Here is a 16,517-nt window from a genome sequence, read left to right as displayed (position 1 = left end):
ATTTTTCACTATCTGTGGATTTGAACTTGTACCATAAACGAGGTTCTTGTAAACAGAGCCGTCCCAAACTTTGGGGTGGCGGTGTCTTTTTGATTTTAATTTCGCTAAGCTATAGGACCATAAGTGGAAGTGCCCTAGGCTCTGTTGCTTTGTTTTTTAGATGTTTCAGGAAACACCATACACTTCTGCAGAGTGGCTGTTGGCAATTTACATCCCGCCCATCAGCATAACAAGGCTCCCAGTTCTCCATGGCCTGTCCTGCCTTTCTGGATTTTACACTTTTTTCAGATGGCCCTTTTGACCGGGGGGCAGTGAGACTTCATTGTAGTGCAGATTTCCTTTGCAAGCTTGCTTGGTTGGCCAAAAAGGGCGTATGCGTTTTTTCCTGAATATATTCAGGAAAAAACGCATACGCCCTTTTTGGCCAAGTGCATCATTGTGGACGTTCTGCCTCTTTTCCTATGCTTTACATGCAATTCCAGTCTACCTCCTGAAATCGGTTTCCTGCAATTGTGCCCCGCTTTCAAGTCCTCTTGGCAGCCTTACTTCAATATATTTTTGGACGATAGCTGTCATTTATAACTCTGCAGGTTTGTGAATGACAGTGCCCCTGAGCTCCTTTCTTCAACTCGCTTTCTTGTGAGCTGGCCGCAACACCACAAGATTGCTTCAGGCCCTAGTGTGGTTCCGGCATGGCACGCTGAGCCTTTGGTTAATTCCTCTTCTTGGTGGGAAATGAGAGTTAAATTTGCCCGTCCAGACACCTCCAGCTAGTCTCTCATTGGTTCTCCCTATTCCTGTTCATCTTGCGCAGAAATTGCAAACTGGGCCAAACAGGAGGTTAAAGGCACTGACTCTCCAAGTGGGGAGAGTGTTAGTAAAGCATCTGGAATGTTGCACCCGAGTACCAGGAGAACGAAAACTGAGACACATTTGAACACGTATCCCGATCACACGGTGGATCATACTCTGGGTTCCACATGCATGTTTTAGCTGAAGGAAGAATCCCTTAAACCTGGACAGTTGAGACCCATGGAATGGGTACCGTACAATATGACTTCAAAGGGTCAGCATTTGCTCACCGATCCTTACCAATCCTATCACTGCTGCGTTTATGCCGTTGTACACACGCTTGATTCTCTTTCGGAGACATATAAATCCATAGGTTTTAAGATTCTTACTAGTCAGGTATATTCCTAGGCGTTTAGTATGTGGTGTAGAGTCCACTTCGTTGAGCAAGGAGTAGCTCTTGTCTATTACATATTTGGCTTATTGAACGGTATCTATGCTAATTTTAATCTCTGGTTTTATGCAGCACCCCAACTCACCTTTCCCCTTAAGCAAGCATAAGTTGGTTTTCTACATTTGAGACCCTGTTCTGTTTCGTAATTCAGTTCCTGTGTAGCCAAGTTTACATTCCGTGTAGTAGTGATATCTTATGATGTTTCTTTTTCTGTGTGACTTATTTCACTTAGAATCATCGTACCTGAATCCACTCATTATGCTGCTACGGGCCTGATGACATAGATTTCATTGCTGAGTGATATTGCATTGTACGTAAGTACCACAACTTCTTTATCCATTTTTCACTTTCTGTGATATTGAACTTGTACTGTAAACGAGGTTCTTGTAAACAGAGCCGTCCCAAACATTCGGGTGGCTGTGTCTTTTTGATTTTAATTTCCCTAAGCTATAGGACCATAAGTGGAAGTGCCCTAGGCTCTGTTGCTTTGTTTTTTAGATGTTTCAGGAAACACCATACACTTCTGCAGAGTGGCTGTTGGCAATTTACATCCCGCCCATCAGCATAACAAGGCTCCCAGTTCTCCATGGCCTGTCCTGCCTTTCTGGATTTTACACTTTTTTCAGATGGCCCTTTTGACCGGGGGGCAGTGAGACTTCATTGTAGTGCAGATTTCATTTGCAAGCTTGCTTGGTTGGCCAAAAAGGGCGTATGGGTTTATTCCTGAATATATTCAGGAAAAAACGCATACGCCCTTTTTGGCCAAGTGCATCATTGTGGACGTTCTGCCTCTTTTCCTATGCTTTACATGCAATTCAAGTCTACCTCCTGAAATTGGTTTCCTGCAATTCTGCCCCGCTTTCAAGTCCTCTTGGCAGCCTTACTTCAATATATTTTTCGATGATAGCTGTCATTTATAACTCTGCATGTTTGTGAATGACAGTGCCCCTGAGCTCCTTTCTTCAACTCGCTTTCTTGTGAGCTGGCCGCAACACCGCAGGATTATTTCAGGCCCTAGTGTGGTTCCGGCATGGCACGCGGAGCCTTTGGTTTATTCCTCTTCCTGGTGGGAAATGAGAGTTAAATTTACCCGTCCAGACACCTCCAGCTAGTCTCTCATTGGTTCTCCCTATTCCTGTTCATTTTCCGCAGAAATTGCAAACTGGGCCAAACAGGAGGTTAAAGGCACTGACTCTCCAAGTGGGGAGGGTGTTAGTAAAGCGTCTGGTATGTTGCACCCGTGTACCAGGAGACGAAAACTGAGACACATTTGAACACGTTTCCCAATCACACGTTGGATCATATTCTGAGTACCACTTGCATGTTTTAGCTGAAGGAAGAATCCCTTAAACCTGGAGAGTTGAGACCCATGGAATGGGTACCATGCAATATGACTTCAAAGGGTCTGCATTTGCTCACCGATCCTCACCAATCCTATCACTGCTGCGTTTATGCCGCTGTACACACGCTTGATTCTCTTTTGGAGACATATAAATCCATAGGTTTAAAGACTCTTACTAGTCAGGTATATTCTTAGGTGTTTAATATGGGGTGTTGAGTCCACTTCGTTGAGCAAGGAGTAGCTCTTGTCTATTATATATTTCGCTAATGGAACAGTATCTGTGCTAATTTGAATCTCTGGTTTTATGCAGCACCCCAACACACCTTTCACCTTAAGCAAGCATAAGTTGGTTTTCTACTTTTCAGACCCTGTTCTGTTTTGTAATTGAGTTCCTGTGTAGCCAAGTTTACATTCCGTGTAGTAGTGATATCTTAGGATGTTTCTTTTTCTGTGTGACTTATTTCACTTAGAATCATCGTATCTGAATCCACTCATTATGCTGCTATGGGCCTGATGACATAGATTTCATTGCTGAGTGATATTGCATTGTACGTAAGTACCACAACTTCTTTATCCATTTTTCGCTTTCTGTGATATTGAACTTGTACCGTAAACGAGGTTCTTGTAAACAGAGCCATCCCAAACTTTGGCGTGGCTGTGTGTTTTTGATTTTAATTTCCCTAAGCTATAGACCATAAGTGAAAGTGCCCTAGGCTCTGTTGCTTTGTTTTTTAGATGTTTCAGGAAACACCATACACTTCTCCAGAGTGGCTGTTGGCAATTTACATCCCGCCCATCAGCATAACAAGGCTCCCAGTTCTCCATGGCCTGTCCTGCTTTTCTGGATTTTACACTTTTTTCAGATGGCCCTTTTGACCGCGGTGCAGTGAGACTTCATTGTAGTGCAGATTTCCTTTGCAAGCTTGCTTGGTTGGCCAAAAAGGGCATATGCGTGTTTTCCTGAAAAAAACGCATACGCCCCTTTTGGCCAAGTGCATCATTGTCGACGTTCTGCCACTTTACCTATGCTTTACATGCAATTTCAGTCTACCTCCTGAAATCAGTTTCCTGCAATTCTGCCCCGCTTTCAAGTCCTCTTGGCAGCCTTACTTCCAATATATTTTTGGACGATAGCTGTCATTTATAACTCTGCAGGTTTGTGAATGACAGTGCCCCTGAGCTCCTTTCTTCAACTCGCTTTCTTGTGAGCTGGCCGCAACACCGCAGGATTGCCTCAGGCCCTAGTGTGTTTCCGGGATAGCACGCAGAGCCTTTGGTTAATTTCTCTTCCTGCTGGGAAATGAGAGTAAAATTTGCCCGTCCAGACACCTCCAGCTAGTCTCTCATTGGTTCTCCCAATTCCTGTTCATTTTACGCAGAAATTGCAAACTGGGCCAAACAGGAGGTTAAAGGCACTGACTCTCCAAGTGGGGAGAGTGTTAGTAAAGCGTCTGGAATGTTGCACCCGAGTACCAGGGGACAAAAACTGAGACACATCTGAACACGTTTCCCAATCACAAGGTGGATCATACTCTGGGTTCCACATGCGTGTTTTAGCTGAAGGAAGAATCCCTTAAACCTGGAGAGTTGAGACCCATGGAATGGGTACCATGCAATATGACTTCAAACGGTCTGCATTTGCTCACCAAACCTCAACAATCCTATCACTGCTGCATTTATGCCGCTGTACACACGCTTGATTCTTTTTCGGAGACCGATAAATCCATAGGTTTTAAGATTCTAACTAGTCAGGTATATTATTAGGCGTTTAATATGGGGTGTTGAATCCACTTCGTTGAGCAAGGAGTAGCTCTTGTCTATTACATATTTGGCTTATGGAACGGTATCTGTGCTAATTTCAATCTCTGGTTTTATGCAGCACCCCAACTCACCTTTCCCCTTAAGCAAGCATAAGTTGGTTTTCTACATTTGAGACCCTGTTCTGTTTTGTAATTCAGTTCCTGTGTAGCCAAGTTTACATTCCGTGTAGTAGTGATATCTTATGATGTTTCTTTTTCTGTGTGACTTATTTCACTTAGAATCATCGTACCTGAATCCACTCATTATGCTGATACGGGCCTGATGACATAGATTTTATTGCTGAGTAATATTGCATTGTACGTAAGTATCACAACTTCTTTATCCATTTTTCGCTTTCTGTGATATTGAACTTGTACCGTAAACGAGGTTCTTGTAAACAGAGCCGTCCCAAACTTTGGGGTGGCTGTGTCTTTTTGATTTTAATTTCCCAAAGCTATAGGACCATAAGTGGAAGTGCCCTAGGCTCTGTTGCTTTGTTTCTTAGATGTTTCAGGAAACACCATACACTTCTCCAGAGTGGCTGTTGGCAATTTACATCCCGCCCATCAGCATAACAAGGCTCCCAGTTCTCCATGGCCTGTCCTTCCTTTCTGGATTTTACACTTTTTTCAGATGGCCCTTTTGACCGGGGGGCAGTGAGACTTCATTGTAGTACAGATTTCCTTTGCAAGCTTGCTTGTTTGGCCAAAAAGGGCGTATGCGTTTTTTCCTGAATATATTCAGGAAAAAACGCATATGCCCTTTCTGGCCAAGTGCATCATTGCCGAAATTCTGCCTCTTTCCCAATGCTTTACATGCAATTCCAGTCTACCTCCTGAAATCGGTTTCCTGCAATTCTGCCCCACTTTCAAGTCCTCTTGGCAGCCTTACTTCAATATATTTTTGGACGATAGCTGTCATTTATAACTCTGCAGGTTTGTGAATGAAAGTGCCCCTGAGCTCCTTTCTTCAACTCGCTTTCTTGTGAGCTGGCCGCAACACCGCAGCATTGCTTCAGGCCCTAGTGTGGTTCTGGCATGGCATGCTGAGCCTTTGGTTAATTCCTCTTCCTGGTGGGAAATGTGAGTTAAATTTGCCTGTCCAGACACCTCCAGCTAGTCTCTCATTGGTTCTCCCTATTCCTGTTCATTTTCCTCAGAAATTGCAAATTGGGCCAAAGAGGAGGTTAAAGGCACTGACTCTCCAAGTGGGGAGAATGTTAGTAAAGTGTCTGGAATGTTGCACCCGAGTACCAGGGGATGAAAACGGAGACACATTTGAACACGTTTCCCAATCACACGGTGGATCATACTCTGGGTTCCACATGCATGTTTTAGCTGAAGGAAGAATCCCTTAAACCTGGAGAGTTGAGACCCATGGAATGGATACCATGCAATATGAGTTCAAAGGGTCTGCATTTGCTCACCGATCCTCACCAATCCTATCACTGCTGCGTTTATGCCGCTGTACACACACTTGATTCTCTTTCGGAGACATATAAATCCATAGGTTTTAAGATTCTTACTAGTCAGGTATATTCTTAGGCGTTTAATATGGGGTGTTGAGTCCAATTCGTTGAGCAAGGAGTAGCTCTTGTCTGTTACATATTTGGCTTATGGAACGGTATCTCTGCTAATTTCAATCTCTGGTTTTATGGAGCACCCCATCTCACCTTTCCCCTTAAGCAAGCATAAGTTGGCTTTCTACATTTGAGACCCTGTTCTGTTTTGTAATTCAGTTCCTGTGTAGCCAAGTTTACATTCCGTGTAGTAGTGATATCTTATGATGTTTCTTTTTCTGTGTGACTTATTTCACTTAGAATCATCGTACCTGAATCCACTCATTATGCTGCTACGGGCCTGATGACATAGATTTCATTGCTGAGTGATATTGCATTGTACGTAAGTACCACAACTTCTTTATCCATTTTTCGCTTTCTGTGATATTGAACTTGTACGTAAACGAGGTTCTTGTAAACAGAGCCGTCCCAAAGTTTAGGGTGGCTGTGTCTTTTTGATTTTAATTTCCCTAAGCTATAGGACCATAAGTGGAATTGCCCTAGGCTCTGTTGCTTTGTGTCTTAGATGTTTCAGGAAACACCATACACTTCTCCAGAGTGGCTGTTGGCAATTTACATCCCGCCCATCAGCATAACAAATCTCCCAGTTCTCCATGGCCTGTCCTGCCTTTCTGGATTTTACACTTTTTTCAGATGGCCCTTTTGACCGGAGGGTAGTGAGACTTCATTGTAGTGCAGATTTCCTTTGCAAGCTTGCTTGGTTGGCCAAAAAGGGCGTATGCGTTTTTTCCTGAATATATTCAGGAAAAAACGCATACGCCCTTTTTGGCCAAGTGCATCATTGTGGACGTTCTGCCTCTTTTCCTATGCTTTACATGCAATTCCAGTCTACCTCCTGAAATCGGTTTCCTGCAATTCTGCCCCGCATTCAAGTCCTCTTGGCAGCCTTACTTCAATATATTTTTGGACGATAGCTGTCATTTATAACTCTGCAGGTTTTGAATGACAGTGCCCCTGAGCTCCTTTCTTCAACTCGCTTTCTTGTGAGCTGCCCGCAACACCGCAGGATTGCTTCAGGCCCTACTGTGGTTCTGGCATGGCAGGCTGAGCCTTTGGTTAATTCCTCTTCCTGGTGGGAAATGAGAGATAATTTGCCCGTCCAGACACCTCCAGCTAGTGTCTCATTGGTTCTCCCTATTCCTGTTCATTTTCCGCAGAAATTGCAAACTGGGCCAAACAGGAGGTTAAAGACACTGATCTCCAAGTGGGGAGAGTGTTATTAAAGCGTCTGGAATGTTGCACCCGAGTACCAGGGGACGAAAACTGAGACACAGTTGAACACGTTTCCCGATCACAAGGTGGATCATACTCTGGGTTCCACATGCATGTTTTAGCTGAAAGAAGAATCCCTTAAACCTGGAGAGTTGAGACCCATGGAATGGGTTCCATGCAATATGACTTCAAAGGGTCTGCATTGGCTCACCGAACCTCACCAATCCTATCACTGCTGCACTTATGACGCTGTATACACGCTTGATTCTCTTTTGGAGACATATAAATCCATAGGTTTTAAGATTCTTACTAGTCAGGTATATTCTTAGGCGTTTAATATGGGGTGTTGAGTCCACTTCGTTGAGCAAGGAGTAGCTCTTGTCTATTACATAGTTGGCTTATGGAACGGTATCTGCACTAATTTCAATCTCTGGTTTTATGCAACACCCCAACTCACCTTTCCCCTTAAGCAAGCATAAGTTGGTTTTCTACTTTTGAGACCCTGTTCTGTTTTGTAATTGAGTTCCTGTGTAGCCAAGTTTACATTCCGTGTAGTAGTGATATCTTAGGATGTTTCTTTTTCTGTGTGACTTATTTCACTTAGAATCATCGTATCTGAATCCACTCATTATGCTGCTACGGGCCTGATGACATAGATTTCATTGCTGAGTGATATTGCATTGTACGTAAGTACCACAACTTCTTTATCCATTTTTCGCTTTCTGTGATATTGAACTTGTACCGTAAACGAGGTTCTTGTAAACAGAGCCGTCCCAAACTTTGGCGTGGCTGTGTGTTTTTGATTTTAATTTCCCTAAGCTATAGGACCATAAGTGAAAGTGCCCTAGGCTCTGTTGCTTTGTTTTTTAGATGTTTCAGGAAACACCATACACTTCTCCAGAGTGGCTGTTGGCAATTTACATCCCGCCCATCAGCATAACAAGGCTCCCAGTTCTCCATGGCCTGTCCTGCCTTTCTGGATTTTACACTTTTTTCAGATGGCCCTTTTGACCGCGGGGCAGTGAGACTTCATTGTAGTGCAGATTTCCTTTGCAAGCTTGCTTGGTTGGCCAAAAAGGGCATATGCGTTTTTTCCTGAAAAAAAACGCATACGCCCTTTTTGGCCAAGTGCATCATTGTCTACGTTCTGCCACTTTTCCTATGCTTTACATGCAATTTCAGTCTACCTCCTGAAATCAGTTTCCTGCAATTCTGCCCCGCTTTCAAGTCCTCTTGGCAGCCTTACTTCCAATATATTTTTGGACGATAGCTGTCATTTATAACTCTGCAGGTTTGTGAATGACAGTGCCCCTGAGCTCCTTTCTTCAACTCGCTTTCTTGTGAGCTGGCCGCAACACAGCAGGATTGCTTCAGGCCCTAGTGTGTTTCCGGCATAGCACGCTGAGCCTTTGGTTAATTTCTCTTCCTGCTGGGAAATGAGAGTAAAATTTGCCCGTCCAGACACCTCCAGCTAGTCTCTCATTGGTTCTCCCTATTCCTGTTCATTTTACGCAGAAATTGCAAACTGGGCCAAAGAGGAGGTTAAAGGCACTGACTCTCCAAGTGGGGAGAGTGTTAGTAAAGCGTCTGGAATGTTGCACCCGAGTACCAGGGGACAAAAACTGAGACACATCTGAACACGTTTCCCGATCACATGGTGGATCATACTCTGGGTTCCACATGCATGTTTTAGCTGAAGGAAGAATCCCTTAAACCTGGAGAGTTGAGACCCATGAAATGGGTACCATGCAATATGACTTCAAAGGGTCTGCATTTCCTCACCGAACCTCACCAAATCTATCACTGCTGCATTTATGCCGCTGTACACACGCTTGATTCTTTTTCGGAGACCGATAAATCCATAGGTTTTAAGATTCTTACTAGTCAGGTATATTATTAGGCGTTTAATATGGGGTGTTGAGTCCACTTCGTTGAGCAAGGAGTAGCTCTTGTCTATTATATATTTGGCTTATGGAACGGTATCTGTGCTAATTTCAATCTCTGGTTTTATGCAGCACCCCAACTCACCTTTCCCCTTAAGCAAGCATAAGTTGGTTTTCTACATTTGAGACCCTGTTCAGTTTTGTAATTCAGTTCCTGTGTAGCCAAGTTTACATTCCGTGTAGTAGTGATATCTTATGATGTTTCTTTTTCTGTGTGACTTATTTCACTTAGAATCATCGTACCTGAATCCACTCTTTATGCTCATACGGGCCTGATGACATAGATTTTATTGCTGAGTGATATTGCATTGTACGTAAGTATCACAAATTCTTTATCCATTTTTCGCTTTCTGTGATATTGAACTTGCACTGTAAACGAGGTTCTTGTAAACAGAGCCGTCCCAAACATTCGGGTGGCTGTGTCTTTTTGATTTTAATTTCCCTAAGCTATAGGACCATAAGTGAAAGTGCCGTAGGCTCTGTTGCTTTGTTTTTTAGATGTTTCAGGAAACACCATACACTTCTGCAGAGTGGCTGTTGGCAATTTACATCCCGCCTATCAGCATAACAAGGCTCCCAATTCTCCATGGCCTGTCCTGCCTTTCTGGATTTTACACTTTTTTCAGATGGCCCTTTTGACCGTGGGGCACTGAGACTTCATGGTAGTGCAGATTTCCTTTGCAAGCTTGCTTGGTTGGCCATAAAGTGCTTATGCGTTTTTTCCTGAATATATTCAGGAAAAAAAGCATACGCCCTTTTTGGCCAAGTGCATCATTGTGGACGTTCTGCCTCTTTTCCTATGCTTTACATGCAATTCCAGTCTACCTCCTGAAATCGATTTCCTGCAATTCTGCCCCGCTTTCAAGTCCTCTTGGCAGCCTTACTTCAATATATTTTTAGACGATAGCTGTCATTTATAACTCTGCAGGTTTGTGAATGACAGTGCCCCTGAGCTCCTTTCTTCAACTCGCTTTCTTGTGAGGTGGCCGCAACACCGCAGGATTGTTTCAGGCCCTAGTGTGGTTCCGGCATGGCATGCGGAGCCTTTGGTTAATTCCTCTTCCTGGTGGGAAATGAGAGTTAAATTTACCCGTCCAGACACCTCCAGCTAGTCTCTCATTGGTTCTCCCTATTCCTGTTCATTTTCCGCAGAAATTGCAAACTGGGCCAAACAGGAGGTTAAAGGCACTGACTCTCCAAGTGGGGAGGGTGTTACTAAAGCGTCTGGTATGTTGCACCCGTGTACCAGGAGACGAAACCTGAGACACATTTGAACACGTTTCCCAATCACACGTTGGATCATATTCTGAGTACCACTTGCATGTTTTAGCTGAAGGAAGAATCCCTTAAACCTGGAGAGTTGAGACCCATGGAATGGGTACCATGCAATATGACTTCAAAGGGTCTGCATTTGCTCACCGATCCTCACCAATCCTATCACTGCTGCGTTTATGCCGCTGTACACACGCTTGATTCTCTTTCGGAGACATATAAATCCATAGGTTTAAAGATTCTTACTAGTCAGGTATATTCTTAGGTGTTTATTATGGGGTGTTGAGTCCACTTCGTTGAGCAAGAAGTAGCTCTTGTCTATTATATATTTGGCTAATGGAACGGTATCTGTGCTAATTTGAATCTCTGGTTTTATGCAGCACCCCAACACACCTTTCACCTTAAGCAAGCATAAGTTGGTTTTCTACTTTTGAGAGCCTGTTCTGTTTTGTAATTGAGTTCCTGTGTAGCCAAGTTTACATTCCGTGTAGTAGTGATATCTTAGGATGTTTCTTTTTCTGTGTGACTTATTTCACTTAGAATCATCGTATCTGAATCCACTCATTATGCTGCTACGGGCTTGATGACATAGATTTCATTGCTGAGTGATATTGCATTGTACGTAAGTACCACAACTTCTTTATCCATTTTTCGCTTTCTGTGATATTGAACTTGTACCGTAAATGAGGTTCTTGTAAACAGAGCCGTCCCAAACTTTGGCGTGGCTGTGTGTTTTTGATTTTAATTTCCCTAAGCTATAGGACCATAAGTGAAAGTGCCCTAGGCTCTGTTGCTTTGTTTTTTAGATGTTTCAGGAAACACCATACACTTCTCCAGAGTGGCTGTTGGCAATTTACATCCCGCCCATCAGCATAACAAGGCTCCCAGTTCTCCATGGCCTGTCCTGCCTTTCTGGATTTTACACTTTTTTCAGATGGCCCTTTTGACCACGGGGCAGTGAGACTTCATTGTACTGCAGATTTCCTTTGCAAGCTTGCTTGGTTGGCCAAAAAGTGCATATGCGTTTTTTCCTGAAAAAAACGCATACGCCCTTTTTGGCCAAGTGCATCATTGTCGACGTTCTGCCACTTTTCCTATGCTTTACATGCAATTTCAGTCTACCTCCTGAAATCAGTTTCCTGCAATTCTGCCCCGCTTTCAAGTCCTCTTGGCAGCCTTACTTCCAATATATTTTTGGACGATAGCTGTCATTTATAACTCTGCAGGTTTGTGAATGACAGTGCCCCTGAGCTCCTTTCTTCAACTCGCTTTCTTGTGAGCTGGCCGCAACACCGCAGGATTGCTTCAGGCCCTAGTGTGTTTCCGGCATAGCACGCTGAGCCTTTGGTTAATTTCTCTTCCTGCTGGGAAATGAGAGTAAAATTTGCCCGTCCAGACACCTCCAGCTAGTCTCTCATTGGTTCTCCCTATTCCTGTTCATTTTACGCAGAAATTGCAAACTGGGCCAAAGAGGAGGTTAAAGGCACTGACTCTCCAAGTGGGGAGAGTGTTAGTAAAGCGTCTGGAATGTTGCACCCGAGTACCAGGGGACAAAAACTGAGACACATCTGAACACGTTTCCCGATCAGAAGGTGGATCATACTCTGGGTTCCACATGCATGTTTTAGCTGAAGGAAGAATCCCTTAAACCTGGACAGTTGAGACCCATGGAATGGGTACCATGCAGTATGACTTCAAACGGTCTGCATTTGCTCACCAAACCTCAACAATCCTATCACTGCTGCATTTATGGCGCTGTACACACGCTTGATTCTTTTTCGGAGACCGATAAATCCATAGGTTTTAAGATTCTTACTAGTCAGGTATATTATTAGGCGTTTAATATGGGGTGTTGAGTCCACTTCGTTGAGCAAGGAGTAGCTCTTGTCTATTATATATTTGGCTTATGGAACGGTATCTGTGCTAATTTCAATCTCTGGTTTTATGCAGCACCCCAACTCACCTTTCCCCTTAAGCAAGCATAAGTTGGTTTTCTACATTTGAGACCCTGTTCAGTTTTGTAATTCAGTTCCTGTGTAGCCAAGTTTACATTCCGTGTAGTAGTGATATCTTATGATGTTTCTTTTTCTGTGTGACTTATTTCACTTAGAATCATCGTACCTGAATCCACTCATTATGCTCATACGGGCCTGATGACATAGATTTTATTGCTGAGTGATATTGCATTGTACGTAAGTATCACAACTTCTTTATCCATTTTTCGCTTTCTGTGATATTGAACTTGTACCGTAAACGAGGTTCTTGTAAACAGAGCCGTCCCAAACTTTGGGGTGGCTGTGTCTTTTTGATTTTAATTTCCCTAAGCTATAGGACCATAAGTGGAAGTGCCCTAGGCTCTGTTGCTTTGTTTCTTAGATGTTTCAGGAAACACCATACACTTCTCCAGAGTGGCTGTTGGCAATTTACATCCCGCCCATCAGCATAACAAGGCTCCCAGTTCTCCATGGCCTGTCCTGCCTTTCTGGATTTTACACTTTTTTCAGATGGCCCTTTTGACCGGGGGGCAGTGAGACTTCATTGTAGTGCAGATTTCCTTTGCAAGCTTGCTTGTTTGGCCAAAAAGGGCGTATGCGTTTTTTCCTGAATATATTCAGGAAAAAACGCATATGCCCTTTCTGGCCATGTGCATCATTGTCGAAATTCTGCCTCTTTCCCAATGCTTTACATGCAATTCCAGTCTACCTCCTGAAATCGGTTTTCTGCAATTCTGCCCCACTTTCAAGTCCTGTTGGCAGCCTTACTTCAATATATTTTTGGACGATAGCTGTCATTTATAACTCTGCAGGTTTGTGAATGACAGTGCCCCTGAGCTCCTTTCTTCAACTCGCTTTCTTGTGAGCTGTCCGCAACACCGCAGGATTGCTTCAGGCCCTAGTGTGGTTCCGGCATGGCACACTGAGCCTTTGGTTAATTCCTCTTCCTGGTGGGAAATGAGAGTTAAATTTGCCCGTCCAGACATCTCAAGCTAGTCTCTCATTGGTTCTCCCTATTCCTGTTCATTTTCCGCAGAAATTGCAAACTGGGCCAAAGAGGAGGTTAAAGGCACTGACTCTCCAAGTGGGGAGAGTGTTAGTAAAGCGTCTGGAATGTTGCACCCGAGTACCAGGGGACGAAAACTGAGACACATTTGAACACGTTTCCCGATCACATGGTGGATCATACTCTGGGTTCCACATGCATGTTTTAGCTGAAGGAAGAATCCCTTAAACCTGGAGAGTTGAGACCCATGGAATGGGTACCATGCAATATGACTTTAAAGGGTCTGCATTTGCTCACCGATCCTCACCAATCCTATCACTGCTGTGTTAATGCTGCTGTACACGTGCTTGATTCTCTATTGGAGACATATAAATCCATAGGTTTTAAGATTCTTACTAGTCAGGTATATTCTTAGGCGTTTAATATGGGGTGTTGAGTCCACTTCGTTAAGCAAAGAGTAGCTCTTGTCTATTACATATTTGGCTTAAGGAACGGTATCTGTGCTAATTTCAATCTCTGGTTTTATGCAGCACCCCAACTCACCTTTCCCCTTAAGCAAGCATAACTTGGTTTTCTATATTTGAGACCCTGTTCAGTTTTGTAATTCAGTTCTTGTGTAGCCAAGTTTACATTCCGTGTAGTAGAGATATCTTATTATGTTTCTTTTTCTGTGTGACTTATTTCACTTAGAATCATCGTACGTGAATCCACTCATTATGCTGCTACGGGCCTGATGACATAGATTTCATTGCTAAGTGATATTGCATTGTACGTAAGTACCACAACTTCTTTATCCATTTTTCGCTTTCTGTGATATTGAACTTGTACCGTACGAGGTTCTTGTAAACAGAGCCGTCCCAAACTTTGGGGTGGCTGTGTCTTTTTGATTTTAATTTCCCTAAGCTATAGGACCATAAGTGGAAGTGCCCTAGGCTCTGTTGCTTTGTTTCTTAGATGTTTCAGGAAACACCATACACTTCTCCAGAGTGGCTGTTGGCAACTTACATCCCGCCCATCAGCATAACAATTCTCCCAGTTCTCCATGGCCTGTCCTGCCTTTCTGGATTTTACACTTGTTTCAGATGGCCCTTTTGACCGGGGGGCAATGAGACTTCATTGTAGTGCAGATTTCCTTGGCAAGCTTGCTTGGTTGACCAAAAAGTGCGTATGCGTTTTTTCCTAAATATATTCAGGAAAAAACGCATACGCCCTTTTTGGCCAAGTGCATCATTGTGGACGTTCTGCCTCTTTTCATATGCTTTACATGCAATTCCAGTCTACCTCCTGAAATTGGTTTCCTGCAATTCTGCCCCGCTTTCAAGTCCTCTTGGCAGCCTTACTTCAATATATTTTTGGATGATAGCTGTCATTTATAACTCTGCAGGTTTGTGAATGACAGTGCCCCTGAGCTCCTTTCTTCAACTCGCTTTCTTGCGAGCTGGCCGCAACACCGCAGGATTGCTTCAGGCCCTAGTGTGGTTCCGGCATGCCACACTGAGCCTTTGGTTAATTCCTCTTCCTGGTGGGAAATGAGAGTTAAATTTGGCCGACCAGACACCTCCAGCTAGTCTCTCATTGGTTCTCCCTATTCCTGTTCATCTTCCGCAGAAATTGCAAACTGGGCCAAGCAGGAGGTTAAAGGCACTGACTCTCCAAGTGGGGAGAGTGTTAGTAAAGCATCTGGAATGTTGCACCCGAGTACCAGGGGACAAAAATTGAGACACATTTGAACACGTTTCCCGATCACATGGTGGATCATACTCTGGGTTCCACATGCATGTTTTAGCTGAAGGAAGAATCCCTTAAACCTGGAGAGTTGAGACCCATGGAATGGGTACCATGAAATATGACTTCAAAGGGTCTGCATTTGCTCACCGATCCTCACCAATCCTATCACTGCTGCGTTTATGCTGCTGTACACCCGCTTGATTCTCTTTTGGAGACATATAAATCCATAGGTTTTAAGATTCTTACTAGTCAGGTATATTCTTAGGCGTTTAATATGGGGTGTTGAGTCCAATTCGTTCAGCAAGGAGTAGCTCTTGTCTGTTACATATTTGGCTTATGGAACGCTATCTGTGCTACTTTCTATCTCTGGTTTTATGCAGCACCCCAACTCACCTTTCCCCTTAAGCAAGCATAAGTTGGTTTTCTACATTTGAGTCCCTGTTCTGTTTTGAAATTCAGTTCCTGTGTAGCCAAGTTTACATTCCGTGTAGTAGTGATATCTTATGATGTTTCTTTTTCTGTGTGACTTATTTCACTTAGAATCATCGTACCTGAATCCACTCGTTATGCTGCTACGGGCCTGATGACATAGATTTCATTGCTGAGTGATATTGCATTGTACGTAAGTACCACAACTTCTTTATCCATTTTTCGCTTTCTGTGATATTGAACTTGTACCGTAAACGAGGTTCTTGTAAACAGAGCCGTCCCAAACATTCGGGTGGCTGTGTCTTTTTATTTTTAATTTCCCTAAGCTATAGGACCATAAGTGGAAGTGCCCTAGGCTCTGTTGCTTTGTTTTTTAGATGTTTCAGGAAACACCATGCACTTCTGCAGAGTGGCTGTTGGCAATTTACATCCCGCCCATCAGCATAACAAGGCTCCCAGTTCTCCATGGCCTGTCCTGCCTTTCTGGATTTTACACTTTTTTCAGATGGCCCTTTTGACCGGGGGGCAGTGAGACTTCATTGTAGTGCAGATTTCCGTTGCAAGCTTGCTTGGTTGGCCAAAAAGGGCGTATGGGTTTATTCCTGAATATATTCAGGAAAAAACGCTTACGCCCTTTTTGGCCAAGTGCATCATTGTGGACGTTCTGCCTCTTTTCCTATGCTTTACATGCAATTCAAGTCTACCTCCTGAAATTGGTTTCCTGCAATTCTGCCCCGCTTTCAAGTCCTCTTGGCAGCCTTACTTCAATATATTTTTCGACGATAGCTGTCATTTATAACTCTGCAGGTTTGTGAATGACAGTGCCCCTGAGCTCCTTTCTTCAACTCGCTTTCTTGTGAACTGGCCGCAACACCGCAGGATTGTTTCAGGCCCTAGTGTGGTTCCGGCATGGCATGCGGAGCCTTTGGTTAATTCCTCTTCCTGGTGGGAAATGAGAGTTAAATTTAC

This window comes from Orcinus orca, chromosome 2 (genome assembly GCF_937001465.1).
Source record: "Orcinus orca chromosome 2, mOrcOrc1.1, whole genome shotgun sequence".
Lineage (NCBI taxonomy): Eukaryota > Metazoa > Chordata > Mammalia > Artiodactyla > Delphinidae > Orcinus > Orcinus orca.
This window is presented reverse-complemented; position numbering follows the sequence as displayed.